The sequence below is a fragment of the Schistocerca americana genome, chromosome 3 (genome assembly GCF_021461395.2).
Source record: "Schistocerca americana isolate TAMUIC-IGC-003095 chromosome 3, iqSchAmer2.1, whole genome shotgun sequence".
Classification (NCBI taxonomy): Eukaryota; Metazoa; Arthropoda; class Insecta; order Orthoptera; family Acrididae; genus Schistocerca; species Schistocerca americana.
In genome coordinates this window covers 39316836-39341293 of record NC_060121.1, presented here as the reverse complement: position 1 = coordinate 39341293, position 24458 = coordinate 39316836, and the positions used below count along the sequence as shown (strand labels likewise).

The following is a 24458-nucleotide window of genomic DNA, read 5'->3' as shown; positions in this document are numbered from 1 at the left end:
TAGCTATTCTGGACACGTAATTCCGGCTCTTCATGCTGCCAATATTGATGATAAACATACTTATTATTTTATTTAAGGTGTTTGAGGAGCAATTGCCAAAAAGGTACCATTGTAGATCGTTTTAGGAGATTTTTTTATCCACTGTGGGGAAATTTACAAAAAATCTGGAAATGCTGGTGTGTATGTGTGTGTGTGTGTGTGTGTGTATGTGTGTGTGTGTGTGTGTGTGTGTGTGTGCGTGCACGCATACAATGGATGTGGCACAGTACAGTATCTTAACCTCAAAAAGACGACACAGTACAGTGCAAGATAGCAACAACACAAATACAAACAGTACACAGAATTCCCTAGAACAATTCAGGCAAATTGCAGGATGGTTTCTTTGAAAAGGCGCAGCATATTTCTTTCCTCACCATCCCTAATCCGATGGGACCAATGCCCTCGCTGTTTGGTCCTCTCCCCCAAATCAACCAACCAACTAACTTTTGTAAATACTTTCTCTTGATAATGAGAATAAATTTTAGAAACGCACAGTGATAAACATGAAAAAGATATGTACCAGGTTCCACAGAACGACAAGAAAGGAAGAAGTGCAACTCCCAAGTTGAAAGATTGAAATACAGACCGATAGAAGCGCCTCTAGTGGCATGGAGATGAACTAAAAAAGGATAAACATTGCAGGGAGTATCCCTACTAGCTTATGTTTGTTGTAGGTTTTCTTTTTTTGCTTTTAGTTTTCTTATCTCACCTTTTCTGTAATTATTTTGGTTAGCATCATAATAAAATAATTTAAGCACAGCTATAGCACATGGCAATACAGCAGTGACAAACCTATTGTTCAGGAATATTTGCAGTCCAATCTGGATCCAACAATTTTATTTAGCTGCAGTTATTTAAACGACAAGCTTGTTTCGACGTATGTCAGTATCAAGTGTTCCGTCTAGTTCTGATGATACGCAGTACATCCTGGAGCTTTTACATATTGATAAAAGTGTGTCAGTTTATGAGTCTATATTTGACATTTTCATCTGACTGCTCCTATGATGTTTTCTAAACGTCTTACAAGCTGTGGGGTCAATGGAGGAAAAAAAAACTATTATTAAGAGAATAATCGGCAGTTAAAGAGGCTGAATTAAGAAATCTTTATCACAGTGTTAATTCTGAAGACTTCTAAAATTTGTTGCAACTATGTTTCAGGACTGTAATTTCTGACTAACTGCCCAGGAAAATTGCTCTACTGACCATTAATTTCTTAAAAAATGTTCCAACATTTTACGTTTGCAAATGATTCAACACAAAAAGAAGACATCAATATTAAGTACCAAAGACACAAAAGGTGGATAAAAAGAGTGAAATAAAAACAAAACTTACTTTTTATTTCTCAAGTACACAATTAAAATATCATAATTAGGAACCGTTTTACCTGATTCACTAATGATATTAGCAATTTCACAAGGAACGCCTGCCACATGTTTTGGAAAAACGCCTATGTTTAGCCTATGGCTAGTATTATTCATAAAAACTTTTTCGAAAAAATGATCTTTACATAGGAAAGAAGTGGCACAATTCACATCAGGTTACAGTTTACAAATATTTTTCCACTTCAGAAGCAATTCTTGAGGTTGTTTTGGAAACCTGTAGAAATGCTTGTTGCTGACTTTCTCTGTTCAACCCACATAAAATCCAGGTGAACAGCTGCGGAATTTACATGAGTATTTCAACATCAATTTGTTGTGTTGAACATTCTGAAAAAATATAAAATTCTTCATTAAATTAATTTACTAGTGATATATCAAAGTTATTTAAATAAACAAACGGAAACCACACAGGTTAATTCATGATAGAAAACATTTCATTTATGGACTACGATATTATTTATTGAAAATTAAATGTCTTGCCTTAGGGTTAATTGTGAACATCTTTCCAGCTGGAAAGTTCTTCAATTCCATCGTGAATTTTACGAAATTTAAAGTAAAAAACCTCTTTATTATGAAGATCAGTAGTATGTAAATATGAAACAAATACAAAGACGACTGCAGCCGTGGATTTCAGTACAGGGCAAGACAGTAGACTACCAACAACTGGCATTGGACAGTTCTCATCGATCAGGTCCAGCTTCGTTTGACCCCTAGCATCTCTAGTGGTCAGGAAGGAACTATGTGGCTTGTGGCCTCTTCTTCCCTACAGTTTTCACCCACATGCCTGATGCACTGTTTGAAACATTTGAGCAACACGCGGAGAGAAGATATGTCAACTAGCACTACACGTGGCTAGACAACGAAACACGCTAAGTACATCTTCGATTAAATGGGTTCTAAGCAGTGCCTCCTAGGAACAAGGCCGCTACACTGTCTTTGGAGTCGCTCATGACGTGAGCACTACGGTTCATAACAAACACAAAGCCACATGTGCTGTCTTGGTTGTTTTGCCTGTGTAGCCGTTATATGATTGTGAATTGAAATGTTAGTGTAATAGTGTTCATACTACATCAACATATAAATGTGACATGTAGATGCTGTATGCCTGCTTGTTGTAGAGGCAATTATACTGCTCAGGAAAGAGTCAGTACATTCCATTTCCCTCGTGATGAAGATGCAAGGAGAGAATTGATAAGAGCAGTTCACCGTGATAATTTTATCCCTTCAGATGTCTCTGTGGTAAGTATCAACTTTCGTAAATAAAGCTATGAAATGGTTCTGTTTAGTCTGAGCGTTGCCTGTAATTTATAAACATAACCTGTATACATAGGCCAAACTTTACTCACTCTAATGTAAGGTAATCCATTATTTTTAACAGGTTTGTGAGTTGCATTTCCAAGCATACGATATAGAAAGAACTACATCGGCATATGATGTTAAGACTGGAAGATTAATTACAGCGCCTCTTGACCGTCCATGTCTAAGGAAAGATAAGATGGTTGTCTACGGACTTCAAGTTAGGTTATATAATTATTGGATGAATCTCTTATGCTTTTGGTTTATATGGTAAGGTACTAAGAATTAATATTTTTTGTAGGTGCAATACCAGCACTATTGCCAGTATGTCCTGAATATTTATCTACACCATCAGCATCAAGAGAACATCCTGAAGATCAAAGACTGTGTTTGGAAAATGCTTTTATCAGATCTGTGCTGAAAGAAAGTTTTATTACTCATGAAGACCATAAGAAGGCAATATCATTCTCCTTGTTGAAGGAATTATGTGATAAAATTAATAGTAGTGATTTGAATGAGTGGACCTGTGTCAAAAAGTTGAATAGTGTGTATTTTCTTTTAGTTACTGAAGTGCCATTTTTGAAAGTTCTGTGTTATGTTACAATTAACGCAAATCTCACTCTCACTATTCATGTCAATGATTTACAGCTTGGTCAAATAGGGACTATAAGGTTTCCAGTAACTGTAAGTACCACAACAGAGTTAACTAATATTCTTAATACTGTCAAATTAAAATTTGGCAACAGAGAAGTTCAGGAACCTAATGAGAGTATTGATTTCATAACCACTATTTTGAATAATTTATCTGAAAAGTTGCTAGATAAACAATTATAAACTTTGTGAAAGAACAGATTTCATTGCTAAAATGCAAGAAGAATAGTTCAAGATATTCATGGAATATTTTAGTTTTGTGGTTATTAGTTTAATTCTATTTCTCCACACTGTTACAAGTTTTTAAGAAGCAGTGGTATAATAACTATGCCTAGGGCTGCCACTCTGACTAGAGTATGTGATGGATTTGCTAGTAATCCTGCTCTTGAACAAGTTCCTGCACATTTTCTTGGATACATAACTAAGAAAGTGAGATTTTTAACTGAAGAAGACCGGACAGTTCTCCACTGGATGGATGAAATCCATTTAAAGTCACAAATGGACTACAAAGGGGGAAACATAGTTGGCCAGGCCTGTAATAGTCATGAATGTGCATCTTCAGCCTACGTATTCATGGTGCATAGTTTGGATACACTGTACACTGATGTAGCTCATATTCTGCTGGTCAAAGTCTTGCAGGCCCCTGCTCTTTTCACCTTCCTTAAAGATATTGTATTGAAGTTAGAAAGCATAGTGTTTGAAGTTGTTGGTATTGTATCTGATAATAATGCCATAAATAAGAAAGCTGTATCTTACTTCAGTGATCCACCCAAACTTAAATTAAATACCGACACCCTTTCTATTTGATAGTGTGTACCTATTAAAATGCATACGTAACAATTGGCTGAATCAGGAAGAAGAGATTATAGAGTTTCTGGTTTTTAATAATGAGCTGGAAGATGCTTTTGCGTCTTTCAATAGTTTGAAATCTCTTCATTTGCCGGAAAAAGCAAATTTATTGAAATTTACAAACAAGCTGTGTCTTAAATCACTGTATCCCTCAACCATAGAAAGGCAGAATGTAAAACTTGCTCTCCATATTTTTGACCATAGAACAGCTATTGATCTCAGGGAATTTGGCTCTAAACACAATATTGAATACTGCAATGATACTGCAACTTTCATTGAGATCATTTGCATGTGGTGGGATGCAGTCAATGTAAAAACATTGTTAAAAGGTCAAAGGTTATTAAATAGGTTTCAAGAGCCAATAACCAGGAATTCTGAGCACATACAAGAGTTCCTACATCAGTTTGCAAATTGTTAAGAAAGGAAAATTCTCAGGGTTTAATTGGTCTTAGCAGACAAACACATTTAGCTCTTAGGCATACCACTCTTGCATTGTTGGATCTGGCTAGGTATTGGCTCAATGAGAAAAAGAGGCAATACTTTCTAACAGCAAGGTTCAAACTGATGACCTGGAAAGTAGGTTTGGTAAATTTTGTCACATGAGTGGTGGTAATTCCCATGTGTCAATTAGACAGATTTTTGAGACAGAAAGTAAACTGAGGGTACGAAGCTATGTATCATTAATATTTAAGTCCCAAAAAAATTGGTGATGTTGAAATTGCCAAGTATGATACTTTTTCTAATGAGACAGACATAAATGACCTTCCAAAAGTGACATATACTGAAGAGTTAAAAGTAGTTGGGGAAGATATTGATATACAGGAATTAGATGAGGATGTGTGGCCTGTACTTCACTACATAAGTGGTTACTGCTCATACGCAGTCATTAAGAACTTAAATGTTATTATTGTAAAATTTATCTAACAGGAGATGATGAGAATGTGAAAGATGACAGAAATCATTTAACAACTGTGACCAGTAGAAGTGGTCTCTGCTATCCTAATCAGGGTGTTGTAACATGTGAAGCATGTGTATATGTTACTGCACAGAAACTGTTTACAGAAAAAGAAGAGTTATTTCTTCAGGAAAAGTGTCAAAGAAATTTATTGTTTTGTGTATGTCATAACAACTTACCTGATGACATATTTTTTGGGTTTTGCTTACACAGCAAATCACTATGTACATGAAACCATTGACAATATACTTGGTGCTGCTGTCAATATTCTTTTGAACAATTATAGAAAGTGGGTCAATGACATTGTAAATCCAAATAATGTTACAACCCTCAAGAGAAAGAGAAAAATAGACTGAAAATTTGGCTCTGTTTATTTTATTGTGCTTTTAGATAATAAACAAATATGGTAACTGTGTAAACATAAATACTAATTCACTGTTTATTGAATTCTCAATCCTTTCCTTGATTTCTGTAAACAGGTATTTATAAAGATAATTCATGATTTCACTTAACTTCAAATTACTTAAGTTTAAAGGTGGTTTTACAAAAAAAAGTCTATCGTAAAAAATAAGGAAACATTATTTATACTATTAGAATTTCTTTTTATTTCAGATAAATGAACGATTTGATAAACGTGAAGTCCAATATACACTTGATAAACGTAAAGTCCAATATACACCTGCAGGTACAAGTCTCTCTCGACTCTTACGCTGACATCACACACGCAGTGTAGCGGCCTTATTCCTAGGTGGCGCTGTTCTAAGGCCGATATTACAATATCATATTTCCTTAACAAAGAAATACAGTCAGATTTGGTCGAATTTCTTTGACGAAGATCATTGGCGTGGTGCTAAAATGGAGTTTTACACTGTCGTCATATTCTTCGTCCACTTTCAAGATGGGTTAGAGTTGTTTTTGGGGAAGGAGACCAGACAGCGAGGTCATTGGTCTCATCGGATTAGGAATGGATGGTGAAGGAAGTCGGCCGTGCCCTTTCAGAGGAACCATCCCAGCATTGGCCTGGAGTGATTTAGGGAAATCACGGAAAACCTAAATCAGGATGGGCGGACGCGGGATTGAACCGTCGTCCTCCCGAATGCGAGTCCAGAAGACAGGAAGACTGTGACACAGCGATTTCTTGATACCTGAGAGAGCTACTCTAGTTTACAACACAGCACTCGAATATAACATTACACCTTAACCAGATAATTCCTGCAACGTGTGAAGCAATTTATAAAGCACTGAAGGGGGAATATGTGAAGGTAAATAAATGTTTGGTACACTATATGGGCAATAAGAACTATTTGTAATTTTTAATTATTTAATTAATGGAATTAATTTTCCAACAACTACAAAATTAATAAAAAGTATGAAACAGATGAAGCGCTTTTTAACTTGTGGCATGTAGAGTCCAAAAATAGTCAAGCAGAATGGAAAACTATGAAAGATTTTTTTAATTTTAGAGTGTGAACACATCATCTATACCGGCTTGCTGAAGAGCTGCCTGGATGTTACCAAATGTAGAGGTCGATGACTGTAGCTGCGATTTTAGTCGTGACACCGTCTGTAGCATTTTCCACCTGTCCATCAACACACAATTAATAGCATGCACTGTGCCCCTTGCTCACCCCCCACTCTAGTCGAAGCAAGTTTATTAAAAAAAAGTCTACGGAAGAAACCAATTTTGAAGCTATGTTTACACACGAACTGCAGAGGCGCGAAAAAGCTATACTGAAGCCAGCGGTCGAAGCGGTTCCATTTCACATTGCAGTGAACAGAAGACAAACGACTTTTATGATCAAATCGACGGCGAGGACCTAGATTATCATATTTATTTGAAGACAGACAAGACTTGACAATGTTTCCTACTACACCATCAAATTTCTTTGACACATCAGCCTTGACAAAGAAATATGATAGTGTACACCATGGAGGTAGAATAAGTTTTTACCTCCGTGGTGTACACCTCCCCTTGAGTACCGTCAAAGAGATTATTTGAGTAGAAATTTCAGTGTATGACAAACCAAACGCAGTTGTTTCCACTTTCCAGCCTGTCTCAACTGCGCATGCGCAACTTCGCGAAAGTTTCGATCGTTGTTGATGTAAGTTTGAGGTAAATTCTTTAGAGGTGCTACTGAGATGCCTGTTGGTAGAGTGAGAACGAAACTTGAGAAATCAGGAGAAATTGTAGCGTATAGTGAAGCAGCTCGAAGGAACAATGCTGTTATAGTGGAATACTGCAGAACATCTATGGCCGCCTTGTCAGGCGGAACTGCTGGTCTGCTTGGATTCACAGGGTTGTATGGTTTCGCATTTTATGTTTTCGCTTTGTTGGGACTATCCGCGTTAATTCTTCTAAAGGCGGGGTCGCAGTGGAAGAAATACTTCATCAGTAGGACACACATTGTGACAAACGGGTTCTTTGGTGGATTGTGTACCTACGTGCTCTTTTGGACATTTTTGTATGGCATGGTCCACGTCTATTAGATGGTAAGCCTATGAGTTTATTGCTATCTGTTTTGCGTTCTGGTTTTGAAATGTAGAATCCAGACGAGGAATAGCGTAGTGCACAATATGTTGTGTGAATCAAAGTTTACTCTCGTTGAGTACAATCATAATTATGATACTTTTCTTGTCGGTAACGTACGTAATATCATGCCTATACCAACAAGATTTGGTGAATAAGATTTATTTATTATGATACTCCAGTAATTAGCAGATGGGAGTGGTGGGTGGTTAAGGAAAAGCTGATTCAACCTAACCAAAAATGCATATAATGTCGGTATGAACTTAAGGTAAAAAGTCAGTGTTACGTAATATAGGTAATTTCACTATGGTATATTCATCTTATAAATTGTCGCTAACTGTGTTCACGTGTACGTTAATCTGCAGCCAAGATTCATATGGGTCGAAATCGTAGTTTTGTATTGATTTTCCTTCAAGGTGCCCTATTTTGTCAGAGCGCGTATTTTCATTCGCTAAAATGGTATAGTAGAGTACTACCCCTCATTAGATCCTTTTCATTATTGCCGTATGAAATGTTAAGTCAGTGGTGTCCTCCCTTTACAGTGACAAACATAATTATCGAGATGCAGTTATTAGTAAGTGTTCTAATTGAAGTCCAGATCACCAGCTATATCCAAACTAGAAACAACTCTTAAAACATTTAACAATACTGGAATTGTCATTTTTTTTCTTTTCTTGTAAAGTGTATCGCACAATAATGCAATCATACTGCAGTGCCCATACAAAACAGTAGTGTTTACTTCGTGTCTTCTTTTCCCACTGCTCCTCTCATAAAGTACAGAACATTTTCTACCCAGCAACACTTAAAAATCTCTTCATCATTCAGGGTTACAACAGATAACATTCAAAGCTTTGCACAGATTGTCAGTCCATGTGAAATCAACAAATGATGTGGTTATTGACATCTCAGATTAAATTTTTTGGGTCTTTTATTTTTGAGATATTAATTTTTAATACTTCAAAAATGATGTGACTTTCGTTGTGTGAAACCCTAATATCACCATATATGAAAAACTATTTGACTTGAATTGTTTTAAATATTCAGTTCCTCATAAGCTTTAAAGGATTGACAATGCAGATTTTTTTAAATTTGATGTTTTGAAAGAAAAAAAAAGTATGTTACTCATACATTATTTGTTAATTTGTGTGCCATGTTTCATGATGGTGTTGTAGTGGGAACATATTAAATGCAGCGTCTTTTGCATAGTCTGTAGGGCTTTGGACTTGTTACTAAGATGTAATATTTCAAAAACTAATAAGGCTGTCAGTTACTATTTTTTATTTAGTGAAAAGTTATTACATTATTAGAACTACGCAGTTAAATATGAATTCGCATTTGGTTTCCCGTGTCAACTGTGAAGAAATTTTAATAATACCGCATAACATGCTCAAAAAAGACTATGAAGAATTTACTTAATCCTACCGTCATTTTAGAGTTACATTAATATTAATCAATACTATTAGTTAAAAATGTTGGTGCTATTTAACAATGTGTTATTAGAGTGCCTCTGACCAGACTAAAATTATGTATTGCACCATTCTGTTAAGTGATATAACCTAGTCCTCCCAAGCATTAAAGACATAACTGATGTAACAACACATTCTTTTTCAATATAGCCTGATAGTCTATACATTCTTCCAGTGACAGTGGAGTGATTTAACTTTCAAAGGATGAAGTTTTTGTCATTATTACAGTCAATTTATTTGGTCTTGGTGGTTATGAAAAAAGAAACCTGTTTCATAAAGATGGGTAAATAGGTTTACTTCTCCTTTTTCATCTCTGATAGCACAGATGCCATCCACTGATGGTTGTCATAAGTGCAAGCAACAAATCCTGTAATCTTTCCAAAAGCATGCAGCATCTGGATCCACTTGAATTTTATGAACATGAAAATCCTTAAAACTGTTTACTTACTATGGCTTTCCTCATAGGAATAAATGCATGATACTTCTATGTCCACATGAGAAGTCTTTTTTTTTTTTGCTGCATGCTCATCATTTGTCTAACAACTGGAATTATGGTAGTATTAAATTTGTTTTACATGCATGATAGCTGCTGGTTTAGTTTCATTCTGTATGAACATCTTCAGGTCACAAAGTGGCACAAATATAAAAGTGCCATGATTTAAAATGCTTAATTTCCCAATAAAACGTTGAACTGCTCATCATGGAATATTACAAATACAGTGTTCGGCACTGTGGGCTGCACTTGGTACTTGTTTTCCGACATGTGCCTTTCAACATTTTATTGGGTGATTAAGGATTTTAAATCATCACACACACACACACACACACACACACACACACACACACACACACACTCACACTGTTGTTTTATAAGTATGAACTGCAACCGCTGTAAATTGAAAGTTACGTAAAATGAGAAATGCGTGCTATCCTTTATTTCTGTTAATTGTTATAACATTGTTTAATACAATTTTAAAATGATAAAGCAGTGTGCCCTTAATTAGTAGTCAGTAATTTTATTTAACAATAGTTTAATGAAGCAACTTGCAAATCAAGTGCAGTTGAGAAAGAGTAAAATAAAGTTTATATCTGTATGTTCACTTTGGAATACCATCACAAAATTCGGGACATGCATTAACAAATAGTGCACAATTAACATTGTTTCCTTTTTCAGAACAAAAAAATTCCAATCACAAAATTTTCAAAATTTAAATACATTTGGTTTGGGGAAATTTCCCATTTTAATGAGTTTGGTCAAGAGGGCCCATACTTTTAAAGCCCATAATAATCTGAACAAGATGGTATAAATTTCAGGTCTGTACTTTTGGAGTTATGGCCATTTTAAAGGTTCAGAACATGATAAAAATTGCAGTTTCGGGAATTTCAAAAATTAGTTACTCAGAAACGAACTGCCCAAAGAAATTTTAAACTTTGGATTTATCTTACTTTGATAGGTAGAATAAAATTACAAAAATTACAAAATTGTAAAATATCAAGGTTCACATTTATGTTTCATTGGTTGATATCACATGGAATGACCCCTACTTCTAACTTGCTTTATATGGATATTAAGTTAATTACAGTAACTGAATTCTTAGGGACTACATCACCAACTCGAAACTGTCGTATTTCAACCAACCTAGAACTATGTGATATGCTACAGATCACTATATGACCACATTTCAGGTCTCATTTTCACATTCATTGATTCACTCACAACCAGATTCTCATCTTTCGACACACTCTAGGCCTTGGACCATGCTACAGATCAGTCTGTCGCAACAACTTCCATTTCCAAAAACTAATACTGATGTGAAAGAAATATCAGTTTCTGCTCTGTTTCGTTTATGAACTTTTGACATCGTGTGCTGTATTATCATTATGTTACGGGGCAAATCTGATGCCAGATATTGGCTTCATCCGATAACGTAATGGTGGTATGACATGTGATGACATATGTATGCAAACAGAAAAGGAAAATAACACTAACGAAAATTTTATGTTTCTGTACTATTTTTTGGGATGAAGGTTGTGGTGACTGACCCATAGCATAGCTCGCATGTTGGTTATGAGTTGTCAAAGACAACATAACATAATATTAAAATTTTAGTTGTGGTGACATGCTGATCTGTAATGTTACCAGATTTTTAGGTTAGGTTGAAAAGTGGGTTTTGTTGTGAGTTTAAAGAGTAGTAATGAAGGCTTTAATCAGATTGTTTCCAGTTGTCATTGGCCTTATCTAAGAAACGATACAGGACACCCAAATATTATAGTATTGTATGTGTGGAGATGGAGATTTTTTCTACCTCTCACATCTCATGCTCCTGCAGCAGTCCATGTGCTAGATGGTGATTGCATGTACAGTAGAGTCCCATTAATCCGAACTAATCGGGACCAGACCTTGTTTGGATTACCAATTTGTTCGGATTAGCTGGAATTACGGTGACGAGTTTCTAGAATGAAGTATACCAAGCAAATAAGTAGGTACACCATGGTAACAAATGGGAACAAGTGTGGGAACAGTGGCTCGCTCTCACTCCCTGCCCTTGTTGTTGTGCATTGTTGAGACCTTTGTAGTGTCTGAGGTCAGTGCACTGCCAGTTGGCTCGCAAAGCACTTGGTTATGTTAGTTATCGATCGTTGGCATGCATAACAGTTGTATTGTATTCATTCAGGTGTAGTGGTGTACATATTTTCGTCATGAGTAAACAGAAACATAGAATCTTAACTCCTCAAAGAAAAACTGAATTCTTTGAAGCGGATAGACAATGGTGAGAATGTATCTAAACTGCCAACGGTGTTGCTAAAGCAACCATTTGTGATTGGAAGAAGAACCAAGTAAAGCTTGAACAGTCCTGTGCAATGCCTACGGGAAAAACACTCTAAATTCAGCAGACTTTGAAACAGTCCCAGTACGATAAAGTGGATGAAGCTCTTTTCCGTTGGTTTACACAGGAAAGAGAAAGGGGAGCTCCTTTGAGTGGAGCACTGGTTCACGAGAAGGCTGTTTACCTGAAGAAGTTAATGAATGGTGATGAGTCTTTTAGTGAGAGTACAGATTGGTTGGGCAGATTCAAAAAACGTTATGGAATCAGTCAGCTAACAATTGTTGGAGAGATGCTTTCTGCTGACTGTGATGCACCGAAGGAATACTTGCATGAATTTGAAAAAATGAGAGGGGAAGTATTTTCCCCAACAAATTTATAACGCTTACGAGACTGGCATTGAGGGCATTGCCAGCAAAAAGCATGGCATCAAAAGCAGAAGACCATGCTCCTGATTTTAAAACGTGCAAAGATCGTGTGACTTTATTAGCGTGCAGCAACGCCACTGGTAATAGCAAGCTGCCTTCAAATCTATGAGGCCCAGAGCTTTTGAAAACTGCAACATGAAGTCCCTGCCCGTATATTGTCGCAACCAGAAAAAGGCATGGATGGATGGATGGTAAGCTGTTGAATGAATGGTTTCATGGCCAGTTTGTTCCCTCTGTTCGAAGGTTTTCTAGAGAAAAATCACTTGTCTCCCCTTGAAATCCTTTTGATTGATAACTCGCCATATCACCCCAGCACTGAGGAATTGTGTGATGGAGAAATTGTGGCAAAGTTACATCACTTCTACAGCCGAAGTTCCAGGGTGTACTGCAAACATTAAAACTAATTTACAGAAAACAATGTTTAAGACTGCTGATCCAAGATGATAGCATTCCTTTAGTGCACAGAATAATAAAGACCAATTTGAAGGATGTTATTTATTGGGCCGCTGACGCGCGGCAGGATATTTCAGAAAATACTCTGAGAAAATCGTGTAGAAAACTGTGGATATCTCTTGACTTTCTAGACAACCTAGTTGAAAGTGAAGAGGAAAATATACTGCAAGTGATACAGACAATCCCTGGATGTGAAGAAGCTAGTGAAGGAGATGTAGATGAGTGGATAGTGGATGGGGCATGAGTGGAGAACCTTACTGACGCTGATTTAGTTGCTGCTGTGACTCAAGACCAGGAAGAAGTGGACCGCTGCGACGGAAGTGACAATGAGCTTGAAAGCGACAAAGGAGAGCTGGTGCCACACAGTGACGCAGCAGAAGCCCTTGACCTCATGTTACGTTATTTGGAGAAACAGACCACTGCTACACGTGCTGATTTTGATTTTTGAGTCGATGGCACAACTATGCGCCATATAACAGACTGTCTTCATTAAGCCAAAAACAATGACTGAGTTTTTGTTATATAAAAAGTAGGGATAAAAAGTCCGCTGTATTGTAGTAAGTCTGACAGCTTTTCTTTCATTGTTATGCATTGCTTGAACCTAATTTTTTTCTTGCCAATTTTTCTAATATACGTTTACTGTACTGTGTAAATTAAAATAGTTTGTATGTAAAGCAGTTTTCCGCACAGTTTTCCATACTTAGACTAACATTTTTCAGGTTAAGATTAACCGAATGTTCGGATTACTGGGGTTCAGATTAGTGGGGCTCTGCTGTATATACTCCTGGCATTTGCCACTGAAACATTGAAAAACCAAGTTATGTCCTGTGAATCATACTGGGTCATGCCATGTCAATTCAACCAAATTGAGAAAATATTCCAGCTGATAGTTTCAGATTTGCCTGAAATTTAGCACACCAATGCTACCAAGTGTGGAACACTCATGTACAAAATTTTAAGTTCCCCTGCCATTTAGTTCCAGAATTATGGCTTGTGAAAGAAGGTGGTGTGACCCGGAAATTGCAACCCGCATCTGGCAATTTATCTTCAGACCCAACTTCAGGTCTTAATAACTTTGGAACTACTTCGCACAGTCCAGTGAAATTTTTACAACCCAGTAACATCGACTTAGAGAACACACTCTATGAATCAAAACACCAACAACATATTTCTGAGGGAAAATAAAAAATTCCAAGATGTGATTAAAAAAATATAATTCTTTAAAAGGTACAAGTTGCAGTATTGGTAGAGCACAAGCATCTGAATGTCATAAAACAACATATGGAACAATGCCAAATACAATTCACTCAAAAAGGGTATAAATTTTTTTTGATGGGAAGCTTAATGTGGCCTAAACACACACAGAACTCATCTTGCCTATATCAGTCACACAAACAGTTACATGCACACGAAAATATAAACATTTGAAAAATTGCCTGAAAAACATGGATTTTCGAAGTGTGGTAGCACAAAAGGGACAAGTGGTATCCACGCCAAATTTCAAACACTGCATAAGTAGACCATAATATAATATGTGGCAAAATTTCAACTTGTTATTACAAGACATTTGTGTACAATAAAAGTTGACAGAGATGTATTTGGTTACGTTTCTTTTAACACGATTTAGCAAGTCATAGTGATGATGCAGACAGCTTGTTTCAGATAAAGCTGCAGCAATTGTTGGGAACCATTAGGCAACAGAAAGTTAAACAGTGGTAGTTTTCAGGGACAGAATGAGTTGTCGTTTGGCAGGAACAACAAAGGAAACAAGCAACAATTACAGGTTACTCATGTGTTTAAGATTCTAGTTCAGACTGGTCAGTACTGTTATGGAAAGTCAGTGTGGAGGCAGAAGAGTGTACTAGTGGCGCTTTTGTTCAAACAAGTTGCAGTATTGGTAGAGGACAAGCATCTGAATGTCATAAAACAACATATGGAACAAAATGTGGCATTCACTGTGTACTGTATGATCTGGATGAATCTGACCGAGATTTGTTGCTATGTAGATCCGGGATACACCGTGTGGGCACAAGAAGTACAGTTCCAGGAAACTTTAGTGTTTATCATCATATGAGAGTGTTTCTGGATAAGTATTCTTTCCTACAAAGAAGTTGTTTTGACCTATTTCGGATTCATAAGAAGCCAGTGAAGTGCAACCTCAGAGAAATTGATATAAAAGCAGCATTGAAAGTGAATCAGTGCATGGGACTTAACATGAAACCAGGACAAAAGTTATGTTCCAGATGTGTTACACTGCTAAAAAATGAAGAATATTCTGATAATTTACATGACAGTGATGAAGAGCATCAGCCACCTACAACCAAAGCTGATGAGCAATTAAATACTTCAGTGACTGGTCTTGGTTTGTCTCCCATGAAGACACACAAAAGTTGGGGAAAGAGACAGGCACAGCTATGGTAGAAGAAAACTACAAGAAGCTCAAATGGAATTAAAACAAAAAATAGCTGACACACTAATGGTGGAAGAGAAAGAACATCTGCTCCAAAGAAACAGAAATCATGCCGGAAATGCTCTGATTTGGACAAAATTGTGCATGATTTGAAAGAAAAATGTGCCATATCCACACGCCAGAAAAAAAGTAGCTATTCTTACCCTTGCACCTACCAGCTGGTCTATTGACTATACTGTGAAGGAATTCAATGTTTCTACATATATGGTAAAGCAAGCTAGGAAAATAAAAGCAACCCAAGGTGTGCTTCCACTACTTCAGCAGGCTCAGGGTAAGCAATTGAGTTCAGAAATAAAGGTGCTAGTGTCGGAGTTTTATGAAAATAATGACTACAGCCTAATAATGCCTGGAGAAAAGACTATGTAAGGGTGAAAATGGGAAATGTACATGTACAGATGCAAAAAAAGACTGTTGCTATGCAACATATCAGAACTATATGTAGAAATCAAGGAAAAGTATCCCAATACCAAAGTAGGTCTATCATCATTTTTCGATCTTCGGCCAAAATGGGTTGTGCCTGTAGGTGCAAGGGGCACACACAGTGTTTATGTATGTGAGACCCATCAAAATGCTAAGCTGATGTTTGCTGCTATAGTCTTCTGGTCTGGATTACAAAGGTGCAATGAAGCTGCTAGTGTGTGACATCAGTTCCTACCAGTGCATGATATACAGGTGTGAAAAGTCATGATGAACTTGTTTCTTATAAACAATGGACACACATGGATCGCACAAGTCTTGAAACAAAGCAAAGTACAGTGGAAGATTTTGTTTAAATGTGTTGTCAAAAAATGGACAACCTGACCACACACAGCAACTGCACAATTGGCTTATCTCCAGTTTTGTAAGGATAATTTGAAACAAGTTGAAATTATAGTAATACTAGACTTTTCTGAAAATTATGCATTTATAGTTCGAGATGCCAGATGGGACAACAGTCAAGCAACTCTCAAGCCATTTGCGATATACTATAGAGGTGAATCAAGTGATGTGTCTGTCATTAACCTGTGCGTTTTTAGTGACTGTTTAATTCATGATGCCATTGCAGTTCATGCCCACATTCGCACTGTCATGGCATATGTGGAAAACAAACAGCCTCGCATACATTTTGCGAAATACTTCAGTGATGGGGCAGCTAGTCAGTACAAGAACTGTAAAAATCTCAAAAAATTATGCATGCATTACCATGATTTTCAGATTCACGCAGAATGGAATTTTTCCGCAACAAGTCATGGTAAAAATGTATGTGATGGTATTGGTGCTACCATTAAGCGCATGGCATCACGAGCTAGTCTGCATCACCCTACAGATGGTCACATTCTAACACCTCTTCAGTTATTTACCTGGGTACAGAAAAATATCTCTGGTGTACAATCATTCTATGTTTCAAAAGATGAGGTGAAATCAGTCGAAGAGTTGCCAAAAAGCAGACTAGAACACATTAAAACTGTTGCAGGCACAAGGAGCCATCATCACTTCTCTCCAGCGGTCTCTGACATTGTGCAGATGAGCAGACTGTACGATTATAACTATAGGTTCATGCACAACATGTGTCTTCACAGTGTGTCTCACTCAGGATTCAGAAGCAAAAGCAGCAACATACAACCAGGTTGCTATGTTATTGCTGTTTATGGTGACAAATGGTACTTAGGATGTGTTGCAGAGTGCTGTGAAGCAGAAGGTGATGTATTTGTGAACTTCATGGCACCAGCAGGACCAGCAAGATCATTTCATTGGCCACATTTGGCAGACAGGTGTTGGATTTTTTTTGAACATATTCTTATGACAGTTCCAGTTCCTTCCACAGTGTCAGGAAGACAGTACAATTTGTCACTCAGTGTGCAGAGTACAGTAGCTAAAGTGTGGGAGAACTTCTGTTTGAAGCACAATAGACTGGATTTTAGCAGTTAAGGTGCAGTAAACATCATTGGTAGGTTGGGTTAATCTGTCTATATGTTGTTGCTTAGTGATTAAACAGTTGTGGGAGAGGATAAGAAGAGGCAGAACAGTTTACGATATGTTTTTACAAAATTGTGGAACAATGGCCACAATACCAAATACATCTGTCAACTTCCATTGTACACAAATGTCAAGCAATGACATGCTGAAATTTTGAGATATTTATCATTATCGTCTACTTATGCAGTATGTGAAATTTGGCTTGGTTACCACTTGTCCCTTTTGTGCTACCACACTTTGACAATCCATGTTTTTCAGGTAATTTTTCAAATTTTTGTTTTTTCGTGTGTATGTAACCCAGTTTTTGTGGCTGATGTGGGCATGATGAGTTCTGTGTGTGTTTAGGCCACATTAAGCATACCACAAAAAATGTATACCCTTTTTGAGTGAGTTATATTTGGCATAGAAGGCACCTACAATATGTACTTTTTAACATATTACATTTTGTTAATCACATTTTGGAATTTTTTATTTTCCCTCAGAAATATGTTGTTGGTGTTTCGATTCATGGAGTGTGTTCTCTAAATGGATGTTACTGGGTTGTAAAAATTTCACTGGACTGTGTGGAATAATTCCAAAGTTATTAAGACCTGAAGTTGGGTCTGAAGATAGATTGCCAGATGCGGGTTGCAATTTCTGGGTCACGCCACCTTCTTTCACAAGACATAATTCTTGACCTAAGTGGCAGGGGAAACTAATACTTCGTACACGGGCCATTCCGTGCCAAGTGGTCTAATGTCAAGAAATGCTCCCACATGACCATCATGGATTTTGTTGAAATTTTGTATGAACATTCACACATGTTCTCAATGAACACTGGTAAGGCTTCAGTTTCAGAAATTGAATACTTGCAGAGATATAGCCACTTGTTTGAAACCATAGCACAGCTTCCAATAGTGCATCCTTGAATTTTCAGCAACTTTGAGATGAGATCTCTCTGTAAGTATTTGCATGAAAGAAACAAAACTTGGCCATCTTATACAACTTTTAGAGCTCTTTCAAATAAAATATTAAGAAAAGGATTTCATAGCAATTTTCATATAGATAATTTGAAGCATAGTTGGGCGAGAAAATAGCTGTTTTAAAAAAAATGCGAACTTTAGTTTTTTATATCTCCAAAAGTAATTGTGGATGTACATGAAACTTTGCGCACCAACACAAGGTCTTATAATATAAAATTTCATTCTCCTATTGCTTTCCATTATTTCACAAATCTAGGGTGAAGTTGATGATTTTTCAAAAAGTGCTAAAAATGGATATTTTTAGTCAAATTTTTCAAAAAAGTGTTTTCTCCAAACTCTTCTAAACTATGGTCATTAGGAAGAGCATATTCTAAACTATCTAGAAAAGTGGATTTGGTTTTGTAATGCAAGCATATAAGGCCCTAAAAAGTAGCATAATCAAAGAGGCACGCTGGGAGTTTGAACACATTTTTTCTGGCACTCAGATTATACCTGAAACCTTTTATTATGCCTAATAAATGTTTATTAGGGCCTTGAATAATTTAAATAAAAAGATCTGGTAAGTAGGCAATGAGACTGTCAGAAAAACTTGAAAACTATGAGAAGTAGCCCTTAAATTGGTAAATACGTAACCACTAGTTTCACAGAGAAAATTCACAAGATTCACTGTTTATAGAAAATATAATGGCAACAATTACTTTAAGAATCAGATTGTTTCATTATTGTGAGCCTTGTTTGAACAATCAATATTTCAGTGGTGTGTTTGCAGCATAGTGAGTGGGTTCTCTTGACTGAGTGTGGCTTGTTAAGTGATTCGTAAGACCATCGAAGTTTGTAATCTAATTTACAAAAAATTGTTTTGATTGTGTCTTTTATAACATATATGTCTTATTAGATTTTTTCATTGGTATTGTACATTGTGTATAATTTCATTCAGTAGCAATTTGTCTGAAATTTAAGCAGATTATAATTTGCACTTAGAGGCCAAATACATTATTTAGTTACTGATTAGAGATGGATGCAGGAGGGAACAGCATACCTTCCTGCTCAATAGGGCAAGAAGATAGTGGAACAAAGTGTCATGTCACTTTCTTTGCCAAAAAAGCTGCTTTAAAATGGTTTGCGGATTTTAGTCATGAAAAAGTTGTTGGTCCGACGTTCTGAAGCAAAGCTGGACAATACCTCTCAAGTTTGCCTACACCATGAAGTCCTGTTATTGACACAATATGAGAGGTTACAAAAAAATGCTTCTATCCCTTTGGGAAGGTGAGTCATAATGTTAAGGCAAGAATTCGCACTCTTGATACTGAAACAGCTAATAAGGCTTGTGATATGTTGAAGAAGCAGCTTCTTAATAACATAAAGCCAGGTCAGAAAATTTGTCCGGCTTGCAGGACTACGTTAAACACTTGGACGAAGCTTTATCAGCCTCATCATCACATTCTGATGAGGACCTTACACCAAAAGAAGAATTAAATAGTAGCTTATTGTCTATCGGTATTTCACCCCTGAAGAGAACAGAAGAGATTTCAAAAGGCTCAAAATGTGATTAAAAACAGAATTGTAAATGTAATGGGAGTAAACCGACAAATTGAAGATGCTAGTGAAATTAAGGAATGTGGAGACTGTGCTGACTATGCACATTTGCTGACTGAACTGAAACCCAAGATGCAGAATGTAATTCATAAAGAACAGATGCAAATTTTAACTTTGGCACCTGTAAGTTGGACAGTCAGACAAACAGCAGCTCAGTTCGGCCTGTCCGAAAGAATGCTCGGAAGCTTAAGGCAGAGAAGGGTATTCTGGCACTTCCCGAAAATAGGCAAAGCAGGAAATTACCAACAGAAGTTGCTAGTCGAGTGCGAAATTTTTTTGAAGACGATGAGTATAGTAGGGTGTGCCCTGGAAAAAAAAAAACTATTTCAGTTAGACTTTTAGATAGAAAGACATAGGTGCAGAATAGATTGTTACTTCGCAATTTATGGGAAATGTATGTTATCTATAAGAATATAAATTATCCAGAAATAGGGTTCTCAAAGTTTTGCGAACTTAGACCCAAATGGTGTGTAACAGTAGGAGCAGCTGGAATGCATGCAGTTTGCGTGTGTGCAATTCACCAAAATGATAAGCTTATGCTTAGCGGAGCTGGTATACGTGAAAGTTATAGGGAGATTCTCAGCAAGGCAGTTGGCAGTTTGAACTCTAAACAGTACATGCTACATCGCTGTGAAAGGTGTCCTGAGCCCGAACCCCCCCCCCCCCCCCCCCCCCCCTGTCTTTGAATAGGGTTCATGGTGTAATTTTTCACAGGGACCTCATCCATCAAACTGATGAGGAACTTGGGGACAAGCTATGACGGCGGGGTGTTCACTCTGTTTGACATGTTCAGAAGGGCCCGAACGACAAGCACATTGATACTGGTGCCTTTATCCTGGCCTTTGAAGGAGATACCCTCCCTGAGAAGGTCAAGATTATGGTTTATCAATGTGACTTGAAGCCATACATCCCATAGTTCGCAAACCCCCCCTCTGTGGTTGTGGCAGTCCATTCCATGAGAGGAGTTCCTGTGTTCCCCTCCTGTGTAGGTTAATTGTCATCGCAGTCATTCTCCACATTCACTGTATTGCCCGGCTTATTAGAAGGAAAAGAAGATACAGGAGTATAAGTCCCTTGATGGTCTAACCTACACTGAGGCTCGCAAGTAGTATGCACGCCTTCATCCTGTGTCAGTGACGTGACATCTAGGTATGCTTCAGTTACATCGTCACCCCTTTTTCCCCCTCTTTACCCCAGTCCTGAACCCCTCTCCTCACCCCCTCCCCAGCTGCAGAAGTGTCCCGCTTCTTCGGCGTCTGCCGGACAAGGGCGCCCCTCCCGGAACCCCCCTTCCTGGCACTTTCCAGGCCAAAAGTCTGCTGCCACATGACGACCACAAGAATCACGGTCTGTGGGCTCCAAGGTCGCCCGCTCTCTTTCTGTTCCAGATCTTGCTGCAGCTGGCTCCTTTTTGCAGCACAGCCCTCCTAGATCCTAAACAGAAAAGAAGAAACGCAAGTCCTGGGACAAGGAGACTCTGGTGTTTCCGGAGGTCCCGTCCTCACCTTCGCAACCTGACTCTGACCTGCTGTTCATGGATGTCGCCCCCTCCTTGTCGGTGACGGGTGGTGACCTGACGGCATGAGTGGCTTCAGCCTGTTCACCCCCCATCTGAATCATCGTTCTGTGGTTATCCAATGGAATTGTTATGGGTATTACAGTCACCTTCCAGAGTTGAAATCCATTATTTCGTTTTATTCTGCAGCTTGTGTGGTTCTACAGGAATCTGAGGACCACTCACCGACCCTCCGGTGCTTTCTGTTGCAGTTGGGTCGCTCCCCTGTGGGACTCTGGTGGCGTTTGTACGTTGGTCCGTACGTACATTGCTAGTACGTGGATTCCTCTTCAAACTGCATTGGAAGCGGTTGCTGTTAGGGTCCACCTGGACTCTGGGGTCACAGTTTGCAATCTTTATCTCCCTCCTGACAGGCCCCTTCCACCTGCTGCCTTAACTGCCTTTCTTCAGCAACTTCTTCCTCCTTTCCTCCTTCTCGGGGATTTAATGCTCATCGTCCCTTCTGGGGCAGTGGATTCCATCTAGTCGGGTTCTTCTCATAGACATGTTTCTTGTAGGCCACTACTTGTGCCTCCTTAATGATGGCTCCCCTACCCATTTCAGTGCCAGTCATTGTACATTTTTGGCCATCGATCTTTCTCTTCCTTCTCCCTCCCTCCTCCGTTCATTACACTGGTCGCCCCACGATGACCTTTGCAATAGTGACTACTTCCCATTCATTCTATCACTCCCCGATGGACAGGTTACCTGGTTGATCTTTCCAACGCGCCAATTGGCCTCTATATACTGCACAGGTCGTTTTTTCTCAGTCTTCATAAGGTTGTATTGCTTACGTCCTACGTGATGTGTCTGATGCGATTGTTCACACTGTTGCCTTACTATCCCACACTCATCTGGACCATTTGGTGCCGTCAAGTCATGTGGTGGAGTACGGCCATTGCCATTGCTATCCGTCGAGCTTTGCAACTTCTTAAGTGGCACCCATCCACTGTCAACCTTATTACCTTTAAACGCCTTCGTGCCAAAGCCCGTTACTTAATGTAACGGAGCATACGGATGTGTTGCGAATGCTTTGTTCCTTCCCTCTGTTGTACTGTCCCTATGTCACCGGTATGGGCTACACTTCGCTCTCACTGTCCTTGCCTCTCCTCGGCCAACAAAGGAGGCGGCCACGCAGACTTGTGATCTCACCTTTAGTGACACGGTCGTCAGATCGGCCAGCGCAAAGATCGCCCGTTCAACCTCCCCACTTTCGCCTGCTCACTCTATGGCTCACCCTTCACCGGGTTCTGCAAAATCTCGAGCCCAAAAGTCAGACACCAAGACTTCGAAAAAAGAGCATACTCGTGAAGATTTTTTACGTACCCCAACTTCACAACCATCGGTTCCTCCTTCATCTAAACATCATGTTTCCAAGAAGGCTAATAAGAAACCCAGTTCCTCTCCTTCTCCGCCAAGGCGTGTCACATCTACAGCACCACCTGGCGGTAACCGCCCTCTGCCATCTTCTGTGTCGCCGAGGCGCACTGCTGGCAGCCGATCAACCGGCCGATCGCTGGTGGCAGGAGCTGCTCCTGAACAACCTATGGATCAGGATCTTCTGCCTTCGGCTGAATGCCGTTCCATGCTGTCGGTCGCAAGCTCTGAGCAGTCGTTGAGTTGACGGCAACCTTGGTCACATTCCTCCATTTTCTGTTCACCCTATGCCCGTTATCCACTGGAATATCCGTGGCATTCGAGTCAATCGGGATGAATTGTCGATCCTCTTACGATCCTACTCGCCGGTCATCTTCTGTCTTCAGGAAACAAAGCTGCGTCCTCACGACTGCTTTGTTCTCCCCCATTTTCAGTCAGTCCGATTTGATCTCCCCTCTGTTGAAGGCACTCCAGCACATAGAGGACCCATGATTCTTCTCCATGATACTCTCCATTATCACCCAATCCCCTTAAACACTTCCTTCCAAGCTGTCGCTGTCCGTCTTTCCCTTTCTGGATACACCTTCTCTCTTTGTACTTTATACATTCCATCGTCCACACCAATGGCACAAGCTGATCTCCTTCATCTTCTTGGTCAGCTTCCACTCCCCCCCCCCACCCACACCCCCCCATTTGGTGGTTGGGGACTTCAATGCCCACCACCCGCGACGTGCTCTTCGCGTTTTCTGCCACCATCCTACTTTGGCCAACTGTATCCGCTATAAGCAGTTCCGAGCGCGATGCCGTCGTGTCATCCGCGATAGCAAGAAGGCAAGCTGGAAATTCCTTATTAGCTCATTTAACACCTTCACTCCCTCCTCGGAAGTTTGGAGTCGGCTTCGACGGTTCTCAGGCGCGTCTAGTTTCTCCCCGGTCTCTGGGCTCACTGTCGCGCATGACACATTAGTGGACCCCGTCGGAATTTCTGACTCGTTGGGTCAGCACTTTGCTGAGATTTCGAGCTCTTCAAATTACCCGCGAGCGTTTCTCCCGAAGAAACGTGCAGCGGAAGTGCGACCTCTTGCTTTCTCCTCTCAAAATCGCGAAAGCTACAATACTGTTTTCTCCTTGCGGGAACTCCAACATGCACTCTCTTCTTCTCGCTCCTCCGCCCCAGGACCGGATGGTATCCACGTCCAATTGTTGCTGCATTTATCAACCCATAGTCTGCGTTACCTCCTTCGCCTTTATAATCGAATTTGGACCGACAGTACTTTTCCCAGGCGATGGCGGGAAGCTATCGTCGTTCCTGTTCCGAAACCTGGAAAGGACAAACATCTCCCCTCTAGCTATCGCCCCATTTCTCTGTTCTCTTGGGGCTTTCGAGGTCGGCTGCCCCTTTTTCTTCGCGAATTTATGACAGAGCGCACATTTAGGGTGCGGGTGAACACTACTCTCTCCCATACTTTCTCCCAAGAAAACGGGGTACCCCAGGGCTCCGTGCTGAGTGTTGTACTGTTTGCCATTGCCATCAATCCAGTTATGGATTGTCTCCTTCCTGATGTCTCGGGCTCCCTCTTTGTGGACGATTTTGCGATCTACTACAGCTCTCAACGGACCAGCCTTCTTGAACGACGTCTTCAAGGATGTCTCGATCGCCTCCACTCTTGGAGC

The 24458-nt window shown here is 39.2% G+C and overlaps 1 protein-coding gene across 3 annotated transcripts in view; it reads left to right on the top strand.

The window, feature by feature from the left end:
* The first annotated feature begins 7130 nt into the window (after nucleotides 1–7130).
* LOC124606996 (RNA-binding protein 34) overlaps nucleotides 7131–24458 on the top strand; it is a 92574-nt gene continuing 75246 nt past the window's right edge. The window contains exon 1 of one of the 3 annotated variants that reach the window (XM_047139143.1): nucleotides 7131–7271. The gene's annotated coding sequence lies outside the window, so the exon portion shown is untranslated. Of the gene's footprint in view, nucleotides 7272–7526; nucleotides 7660–24458 lie in introns of those variants that run through there. The other 2 variants (XM_047139141.1, XM_047139142.1) reach the window with 2 other exon arrangements.